Source organism: Condylura cristata, unplaced genomic scaffold (assembly GCF_000260355.1).
Source record: "Condylura cristata isolate star-nosed mole 26May11 unplaced genomic scaffold, ConCri1.0 scaffold00017, whole genome shotgun sequence".
Classification (NCBI taxonomy): Eukaryota; Metazoa; Chordata; class Mammalia; order Eulipotyphla; family Talpidae; genus Condylura; species Condylura cristata.
In genome coordinates, this window is record NW_004567118.1 from 1,285,939 (window position 1) to 1,296,179 (window position 10,241).

At 50.8% G+C, this 10,241-nt stretch overlaps 1 long non-coding RNA gene across 1 annotated transcript; it reads right to left on the reverse strand.

The window, feature by feature from the left end:
- Positions 1-6,186: 6,186 nt before the first annotated feature.
- Positions 6,187-8,362, reverse strand: LOC105853766. Its single transcript, XR_001145533.1, has 3 exons — positions 8,257-8,362; positions 7,531-7,646; positions 6,187-6,423 (listed from the first exon to the last, which is right to left on the reverse strand). It is a non-coding gene; the product is annotated as an uncharacterized LOC105853766 (long non-coding RNA).
- Between the last annotated feature and the right edge of the window lie 1,879 nt (positions 8,363-10,241).

Below are 10,241 nucleotides of genomic sequence, written 5' to 3' on the forward strand. Positions count from 1 at the left end.
TTTGTCAAAGCAGGTGATGATGCATCTCTTTCTTTCTCCAGGGCAGAGACTGTCTTTTCCATTTCTTTATCCCCATTACAGGACTTAAATATTGAATGAAAGGAAATGGGACTGCATTTTGACAGGCAGGAAGGAGGCAGGGGAGAATTAGGGTTGTCTTTAAGAGCTACTCTTGTTTCTAGGCCCTGGTCAAGCCTCTGCCTCAAAGCTCTCCTCTTAGAGGAGCTCCCAGATTTCCAGAGGTGAAGTGGAAGGCCCAGCATTCCCAGAGGGCTCACTCAGCGCCCCGCCTCCCAGAGTGGCCCTCATCACTGACCTGCCTAAAGACCGGAACAGACCAGGTGTCTGGCTGCAGGTGACCTGTTAGACCACGACCCCACAGAGCTTTCTGCCCCACTGGAAATGTCACCCCCCACGCTGCTCACTGTGCAGCCGCTAGCCAAGGCCCATCCGGTCTCCCTGCTGTTTCCCCGGGACCAGGGACAGCAAGTGTTCATACGTCTCCCTGTGGTCAGCGAGCCAACCCAGAGACCACTGTGAGGAAAACCAAGATCGGGCAAGCTGGGACAAGCAGCTGGCCTCTTGACTCAGTATTCAGTAGGACCTGGGTGCACTCACCCAGGCAGGTGGGAATAGAGAGAACCAGACCAGGGCCACCCAGGAGGCACAGAGTGCAGGTGTGAGGGGAGGTTCCATGTGCCATAGGGAAGACACGGACCCCACACCTCCTTCTGACATTGGTGGTCTAGGGCTGGAAGTCACTGAGTGCCCACTTGCAATTCAGCTAAATGCTTAAAGAAGATGAACCTAATCAACACAGATAGGTAATTCTTCTCCTCTCACCCAAGCAAATCTACCTTCAAAAGGACCTGGAAATCAGTTCAAATAAAAAATTCTGGCCCTCCCTGGTGGCGCAGCGGGTTAAAGCACAGCACTAAGAAGCTAAAGCCACTGCAGCCACTTCGATCCCCGCCTGCCCCGGAGGTGACCACATGGTGTGGCAGACCTCTCCTGACCCGCCCGCTGCTCCCCTCAGCAGTGTACTTCGTGCTCTGCCTGTTCTGTTCCCCACTCTGTGTCTGGTGAAGCCTCTCACTGCCCCTGAGCCTCTGGCCTGTACCCCAGTTCTGTATGCACAAATAAATAAATCTTGGGGGAAAAAAATTCTAGGGCCTCCCTGGGGGCACAGAGTTAAGTCGCAGCACTACAAAGCTGTTATCAGCCACTGCCTCACGAATTCAATCCCAGGCCGGCCAGGCAGCTGACCCACAGGGCGCAGCAAACCTCTCCTGTCTCCTGCTGCTCCCCTCACAGTGTGTTGCACTCGATCTGCCTGTTCTGCTCACCTGTTCTGTGGTGAATCCTCTCACCGACCCACCTCCCCACCCCTCTGGCCTGTACCCCAGCTCTTGTATGCGTAAATACATAAATCTTAAAAAATATATACTCTAGGAGTGCACTGAGCATGACAGTTCGGCGACAAAGGGGACACACACGCACACCCCAGACTTCATAGCCAAGCCAAGCCCCTCCGAACCCCAAAACAGAGCCCTCAGTCCCTGTATTCCTAGTGTTATGCACACTGTGGTGTCATCTGCCCTGGAACAACAAATTTGGGGTCCAGACTGTGCAGGCCATGAAAACAGGCGTGGGGCCCACCGGGCAGGGTAGCTGTGATCACGAGTGCTGGAAGTGTGGTCCCTTCCCACGCTATCCAACGTGGCAGCCTCTAGCCACAGGTGGCTACTGACCACCTGAAATGTGGCTCTGTATAAGCAAGGAATTTAATTTTTATTTGATTTCATTTTAAATAGTTTACATAAAAATTTTGTCAGCTAGATAGACAGCATTTCCATTTGCACAGAAAGTTCTCCTGGACAGTGCTGATCAGAAGGTGAAGCAGGGCTCCTGCGGGGCTCCTCACCTGGTGGACACATGGAAAGCTGAAGGAGGCCAGCGGAGGAACTCTCTCTTTTCTGATCAGGTCAGGAAGGCTTCACAGAGCAAGTAACATCTGATGGATTAGTAGAAGGGGGTGGAGAAAAGAAAGAGACTGGCCATTCAGATAGAGAAAACAGTATGTGCAAAGGCCCAGGGGCAGGGACTTCTTGGGAGAAACAACAGATTTTGGTATGACTAGAGTGAGGGACATGGGACTAGACAAGGGAGGCTGGGAGTCTGGAAGGATCCACAGGCCCAATCATGTCCTGGGGACATTCCAGGGGTATGAGACTTGAGCCTGGTGGCTTACTGGGTCAGATGAAGCAGGACATGCTCAGTTGAGCACATCAGAAAAAGAAGAAAAAGCTGAAAATCAATTAGAGATTTGAAGACAAGAGCACAGAGCAGGAAAAAGAAGTAGAGGGAATGGGGAGGAAGAGCTCTTTCAAAGGGAAGGCATGGCTTTGATGGAGGGGTGAAAAATAGCCCGTTTGGAGAGCAGGTGATGGGGGATGGTGGTCTCGGCAGGCTGTGTATGAAGGAGAGCACAGATTGCAAGGGCTGTAAACAGTTCACTTGCGGGTGGCGTGCATCAGCTGGGACAGCCCAGAAAGGAGAGCGGAGGTTCAGGGCAGCCCTCCACAGTCAGTGAAGAGAGAAGACGTGGGCCCTCTGGAAGGCTGAGCTCTCACAGGGACCTTCCGAGCACAGGCACAGGGAGATGACTTCCTGGAAGGGGAGGGTGGGGCAGGAGGCTCAACCTGCAAACAGGGACTGAACACACACACACTTTGCCTTCGGGGGGCAGACTCCCAGAGCAGCCAGCTGGCACTCGGGTGGTTGTGGATGAGGGAAATCATGGGCAGAGACTGGGGATGGCCCCGGAAGGTTTCGGGGAGCAAGGTCCCATTCTCTAAAGTTGGGAAAAGGTCAGGGGGTAATTAGGTGGCTCTGGTCGACTTCAACAAGAATGTTGTCTGGCTTCCCTGGTGGCACAGTGGATAAAGCACAGCACTATGAAGCTGTCTCCAGCCGCTGCAGCAATGAGCTCAATCCCCAACCAGGGAGCTGACCCACAAGGCACAGCAGACCCCTCCTGTCCTGCCCACTGCTCCCCTCAGCAGTGTATTTCAGTACATCTGCCTGTTCTGCTCCCCACTCTGTCTCTGGTGAACCATCTCACCCCTCCCCACACCTCTGCCTGCACCCCAATTTTTGTATGCATAAATAAATAAAAACAACTCATTTTTTTAAAAAAAAAGTATGCTCTCAGTAGGAGTCACTGAATTTCAAGGGCACACTTGGTGGCAGGAGGGAGAGCAGGGACGAGGTGGGGGCGCGTCCACGCTGGGTCAGCGGAGTGTAAAAAGCATACAGAAGTCACAGCGCCCTTCTTACCCTGAAAGAAAATCTGATCACAGTTTTCACAGCTAACTCGGAGAGGTTAATCCTTAGAGGACCCAGAGCTCTGTGACCCCTGAAAGTAGAGGATCCTTCCCCCTGAATGCAAAGTCCCCACCTCGTGTTCCCACTCAGTGTGGACCCAAAAGCTTTGGTCTGGCAACAGCAGACAAACCCCACATGAGGACCACTGGGCTACATCAAAAACGGGGCTCTCCTCCCAAACAGGCCGTGAAAACAGGCAGAGAAAGGAGCACGTGTGACCTGGTCTCCACTGGACACCACGGAGGGCCAAGAAATCGTGGCACTAAAATCCGGACAGAAGAGCAGCTGAAAGTATCGTTCGATGTTGTATCGTTCGATGTTGAGTTCCCCACGTGGAGCTTGCCCTGGCAATGCAGGAAAATGCCCTTGTTCTTAGGAAACACCCCGCTGAAGAGTTCCCCGGCAGTGCCGGTTGCCATTTGCTGTCAGTTCAGAAGTGAAGCTACAGGAAGACAGACAGACAGACAGACAGACAGACAGAGCCAGCGAGAGAAAGGGACAGCCGCTGCAACACGACACGGGCGGAGACACGCGGAGCCAAACTTCAACCACTGCTCAACCGGGCAAGGGGGTGTGCGGGATCTTTGTATGGCTCTGACCTCTCCTGAAGCTTGAAATGACTGATTTTCCAAATAGAAAATTGAAAGAAAAAACAAAAAACTCCCAGCCAAGAGTCTCCCGGAGTTGGGAGCCCCGGCCAGGGTGGACCGTCTGTCAGTGCCTGGGTGCACTGGACAGAATTAGGGGCACAGGTGGCCACCGGAAAGGCCGAAGCCCTACCGCCCCCTAGAACATTCCTCGCGGGGACTTGTTCAGATCCGACAGCTGGGCAGGCGCTGCCCCGCCTGGCCTGCAGTGACTCACCCGCCGGCCCGCCGCGCCCCCGGGCTGAGGGAGCCCCGCCCCGCAGGAGGGGCCCGGCCGGCAGGTGCCGCTGTTGAGCCGGCTCTGGCGACGCGGGCGGAGGCTGAGCCGGGACCTGGAGATGGACGGCCCGCGGAGGCTCCTGCAGAACCCGGCCCAGCGGGTCTGTGGGCATCTGGGGTTCCCACGGCCCCCTCTGGTTTCCCACTCCCACAGCCTCAGCTTCCCCGCACCCCTTTCCGGCCCCGACCCCGGTGGAGGAGGGGGAGGGGAGGGAAGAAGAGACTTCTGAGTAGCAGTGCTCCCGGTTTCTCAGGCCGGTGTCCCTTCCCTTCTGCTCTCCCTCGTCCTGCTCCCTCCCCTCTTTCCCCTCTTTCCCCCACCTTTCCCCCTCCCCCTTCTACCCTTCCTTTTCCTTCCCCCTTCTCCCCCTCTTCCCTCCCCCACCTTTCCCCTCCCCCATCTTCCCTCCTCCTCCTGCTCCTCCTCCTCCTGCTCCTCCCCTGCTCCTCCTCCTCCCCACTCCTCCCCTGCTCCTCCTCCCTGCTCCTCCTCTAGAGCAGCCCAGACTTTCAAAACAAATACCTCCTCAGCCCATCCCCAGCCAGCCAGCCTCCCTCCAGGAACTACTCCTAGTTCCCAGGTCTGTAGAGTCCAGGGATCAGAATGAATCCCTGGGAATGAACCGTGCCAAGGTGAGGTGGGTAGATGCCCTGTGATATTATTTCTACCTCTGTAGAAAGAAGTTGGCAATACCCTGTTACGGGGTTGACTCAATAGTAACATAAGAAGATGCTTGTATGGTGCTTGGCACAGTAGATTTACCTCTGAAAAAGTCCATCCTGCCAGAAGCCCCTCTGCAGTAGAGTGGACTGGGGTGATGGCAGGCTGCCTGGGGTGGTGCAGCTGGCCTTTGACGCCAGCTCTTCCCAGGCCCTCCCAGACTCAGGATGAAGGTCATTTTATTTTGTCCATCCCCTGGCTCCCGGAAGGGCTATGGGGCTGCTGAAGATTGGATCCTGTACTTTCACAAATGCCTTCATCAAACCTTCACTGAGCATCAGTTCTGTAGAGGGGCCCAGGGTTTTTGCCGAGCACAGAGCCCCTTAAGTTCCTACCAGGACCCAGGGTGCTCTCCTTTGTCTGAGACACTGTTCAGGCAGTTGTCCTCTGGAATCCTCCTGACACACACCCTGCGGGTTGAGTTCGTCAGCATGGGGACTACCACTGTGCCTCACCTGATGTCCAGTCCCTGTGTCTGTCTCACCACAGACAAACCAAATTCCAGTGATTTGACTTTACCCCCACCCTTATCAGACTGGGCTGGGGCCCCCTGTGACTGGGGAACATAAAGCCTGAGGGCCCTGCTCTAGCTTTCACAATGTGACCTCCAGAGAGTTCCTTAGCTTCTTCAGATTCCATTTTCTCATCTGTAAATCAGGGGCGCTGGCAGTTACCTCCTTATGGGGTTGATGTGATTGTAAAATAAGATGTGCATGAAGTGGCTACCACTGTACATTTAACTTAAAAGAGGGAAGTCCATCCCTACCGGAGCGGCTAAAATGAAAAATGGGGATGCCAAGTGCTAGCCAAGCAAGTGAAGCAAGGGAATTCGCATATTTCACTTAGTCGTTCTTGTTAAAGCTGAATATCTACACACAGCATGAGCCATCAGTATATCCCCAGAGATAGGGATATGTACAGGACCACCAAAGACACATGAAATCATTTTCATAGCAGCATTAATCATAACAACCCCAAACTGGAAACAATCCAAATATCCAGCAGTAGTAGAATGAACTAATGCCTTTTAGTATACATAGACATGCAGAGGAATACCATACAGCAATGAAAACTGACTTCAACTACACTACTCTGAGCAACACAGATAAATCTCACGGACATAATGTAGAGGGAAATGAAACAAGCACAAAAGAGGTATATGCAGCATATTGATTTTCATGGAAAGTTCCAAAACAATAAAGGAATCTGTGTTACAGGTCAGGCTAGAGAAATGATTAAAAGTGAGAGTCAAAGAGTTTGGGGTATCAGTCATGTTCTGTTTCCTTAGTGGGTAATTCCACAGGTGTGTTGACTGTGAAAATTCATTGAGCTGTTCCCATAATGTATATACTCATTTGTATAAAGTTATACTTCAGTAAAAAGTTTACACTAAAAAAAAAAGAGAGAGAGAAATGAATTTAGTTTCTTATAGCACATAAATAAAGCTTTACTATTCTGAGTAGATAATGATTTTGGCCATGCAACTCATAGAAATTTTAAAAGTACCTAATGCTCATATAATTTAAAACTACATTCCCTTGTAGTATAAATAACAGACATGCAGAGGGGTAATCAACCCCAAATACAGAAGGGGCTCCATTTTGGGGGCCATGAGGGGACTGATGGACTGATGTATGCACAAGACTTCAGTGTTTTTCTAGCTTAATTTCATAAGCTATGTGGTTCCTATCATGGGCATGGGTACTACTATTTTACTACTCTGCATAATTTATGCTTTTCTGATGATTGCTTGACATATTCCATGTTAAAAGAACTCATCATTGGGGACAAAACAAAGCAAAAACGAAAATGGAAGTGGGGAATTTGTATCTTACTCATCTTTGCCATTGTAGCACCAGCCCAGGCCTCAACCGATGTTTGGTGAGTGAAAGATATTCCACCGGTAAAGCACCAGAGCCAGGGTTCAATGTCAGGTCTTTCCATGCCCAGTTATGTTTCAAGACAGACCCAGCCACACGGCTCCCCACCTGCCCTAAGAGGGCGTAGCTGGGGAGAAGTAACAATAATGGTGGCCCGGCTGACGCAGCTCCCTCTGTATCTGAACTGAATTACTCAGTTGCAGGGTGCAGAGAAAAGAACAAAACAGCGTCATTAATCTGAACTCTGCAAATTCAGAATCTGGTGCCCTAAATTTCTACAAATCATACTGCCAAAATCTTTTAATAACTTGTTCCTTATCCAAAACCGTTTAAGATTTATCTCTATGATACACATAGCTCGATTCATTTATCCGTTTTATATTCATGCATTTGTCCTCTCCACGGGACAGAAAAAGAGCTTTCTAAGCCAAGGTTTGGTCAAAACTGGATGGTGGGCAGAGTTGGGTGGTGCTGGAGAATGAACAGCGGGCCTTCCGCACATTAATTCTTCGCATGCAAAGAGATGCGACTAATTGCAGACGCATTTTATCTGTTTGTCAGGCCCCAAGTGGGACGCAGCCTCTGAACAAAGCACTTCTCACCACTCAAAACCCACCGAAGCATGCCGGGCCTGAGGGGGCTTCTAGGAATGCAAACCACGAGGCGCTTCTGCACAGTAAGTGTAGAGTTAACCACATAGAGAAGCCGGAGGAGGTTCGTAGGCTCGGAGGACTGTTTTAAAGGAAGAGAAATAGATCCTACTTCTGCGGGAGGCTGATTATTTGCTTCCCTCCAATCAGAGACAGTAGTTTGAAGGGTTGCGAAAGATGCTTGTAGTGGGTGAAGCTGTGAGAAGCCCATCTGGTCAGCCGTTGCGTCACCGCACACCTGTCTGCACAGCTGCTTCCACGCTGAGATGATTAAGGCAGAGCCGGGGGCCCCCGGGAAGGTAGCGGTGGCCAGACTGCGGCAGCGAGTGCCCCTGTGCCTCTAAAACACTGTCCGCTCGCCCTCAGCCACACCCAGCCCCACCGTGCTCGCGTGCACGCGCACGCGCACGCACGTGCAGCATCAGGCTGAAATCAATCCAACGATGATTTATTTACTCCGTTACCAATTTCCTATTCAGTAAAAATCAATTTGCTCCAGCTCTAGTGTTGAATGCTGGGGTGACAAAGATGATATGGTATGGGGTTTCGGTCCCTCAGATCTCAAAGACAGGCCAACTGATAATAATGATTATGTGATTCAAGCGGTGATAGAGGACAACACTAAAGCAAGTTCCCAGGAGAAGGGGGTGCTGCTTATCCAACCCCAACCCACCCGGCCCCTCCACACTTACCCAGTTTGCCAGCCATGCCCAACACCCACTTCTCAAACTATGCCCGAGTCTCTGCCCTGCTCTTCTCTCTGTTGATAATGCCCTTCTCGGCCCATCTCCAGCTGAATCTCTCCTCCCTGGGATTCAGCGCAGAATGATAAGCCTCAAATTCAGGTGAGTGGTTCCTCTGGGAGGAGGCGATCAGGGAGGAAAACCCTGGGGACTATTTTTAATGCTTTATTTCCTAAGCAGGAGGTTCCCTGTATTAGTCCACATGCCTCTCTGTGTCTGAAATATTTCATCGTATTTTCAAAAGAGATTCAGTTCCAGCTTCACCTCCACCTTGATCGCCCTTGCTATTGTGGTTTCCATGTCAAGTCCAGCTCAGAGCCCTCCCTGGTGGCATGAGGGGTTAAAGACACAGCACTATCGAGCTATCACCAGCCACTGCAATGTCCATTCAATTTCCGGCCAGGGAATGACATGGCAGATCTCTCCTGTCTCGCCCACTGCTCGCCTCAGCAGAGTATTTCAGTGGATCCACCTGTTCTGCTCCCCACTCTCTCTCTGGTGAGTCCTGTCACCCCCACACCTCTGGCCTACCCCCCTGTTCTTATATGCATGAATAAATAAATCTTAACAACAAAAAAAAAAAGAGTCCAGTTCACGAGTCCCTTACTGTCAGTTAGGGCAACTTTGTGTTTCTAAGGATCCATTGAAGTGACTGTCACCAAGCAAGGACCCTGGTTCCCGCTTGCATGTCAACTGTGCTGGAGATGTGATGCTGCTGTTTCTCCACCTGCATGGTGGGTATGTGGGTGACTGTTTGCTATCTAAAGTATCATATGATAAACTAAAGATTTGAAAGGTAACTCAGTCTGGAGTGAGAGGAATAGGGAGAGGAAAGACATCTTAGAGAAGCTGGACAAGGAAGAGCAAAGAGGTGACTCTGCTCGGCTTGGCGGACACAGTGAATAACCAGGTTTGACTTGCTGGTGGAGAGCAGAGCCGGGAAAGAAGCAAGAGGCCGTGTCTCCCTTTCATGAGTCACATGGTGGTGGCTAAGAGCTGGGATGCTGGACTGGACTGTCTGGGTTTTAAGTCCCAATGAATCTCTTATTAGCCCCATAACATGGGACCACTTATTTCAATTCCCTTATCCTAAAAACTACCTGGGAAGGGGTTGTCTCCCTGGTGGCTTAGGGGTTAAGTCTCAGTGTATCACTGCTAAGGCCTGAGTTCGATCCCCGGCCAGGGAGGTGACCCACATAGCACCTGTGGGACCGCTCCTGTATCACCCGCTGCTTCCCCTCAGCAGTGTATTTCAGTACACCCACCTATTCTGCTTCCTGTTCTGTCTCTGGTGAATCTACTCACTCCCTGCCTCTCTGGCCTACACTCCAGTTCATCTATGCACACACACAAAAAGAAAGAAATGCTTGGAGGATCCAATGATGAAGTGTGTGAACTTTATAGTTGTTGTACTCACTAGCAAGTATGGAATATTACCATTCCCATATTATTACTTATCAGTCAGGAAATGGCCCTCCAGGAGTAATGTCTACCTCCAAAACTCCATCCCCCCATCTATGAAATGGGGTCTCATCATAATGCCGGAATAACTGATGTGAATCCAGAATGATCCATAAAGAGGAGTTAAAATTAAATAAAAAGCTACAGGGACAAAGACCACAGAGAGGACCAGTGAGGAGAGAGACAGCATCGAGCTGTCATGTCCCCAGTACATGACACAGCATGGACACCTAGTGTTACAGACTGAGCTGTGTTCCCCCAAAAGAGATATTGCAGTTCTAACCAATGCTCCAGACAGGAACCTTGTTTGGAAATGGGGTCTTCACAGAAATAACCTAATTAAACTGAAATTATTAGTGTGGGCTCTAATCCAATAGGATTGGTGTCTTTATAACAGAGGATATTTGGACACAGAGACACACCAGGGGGAGACAGAAAAGTCAAGAATGTGAAAGACTTAGGACGTAGCACTG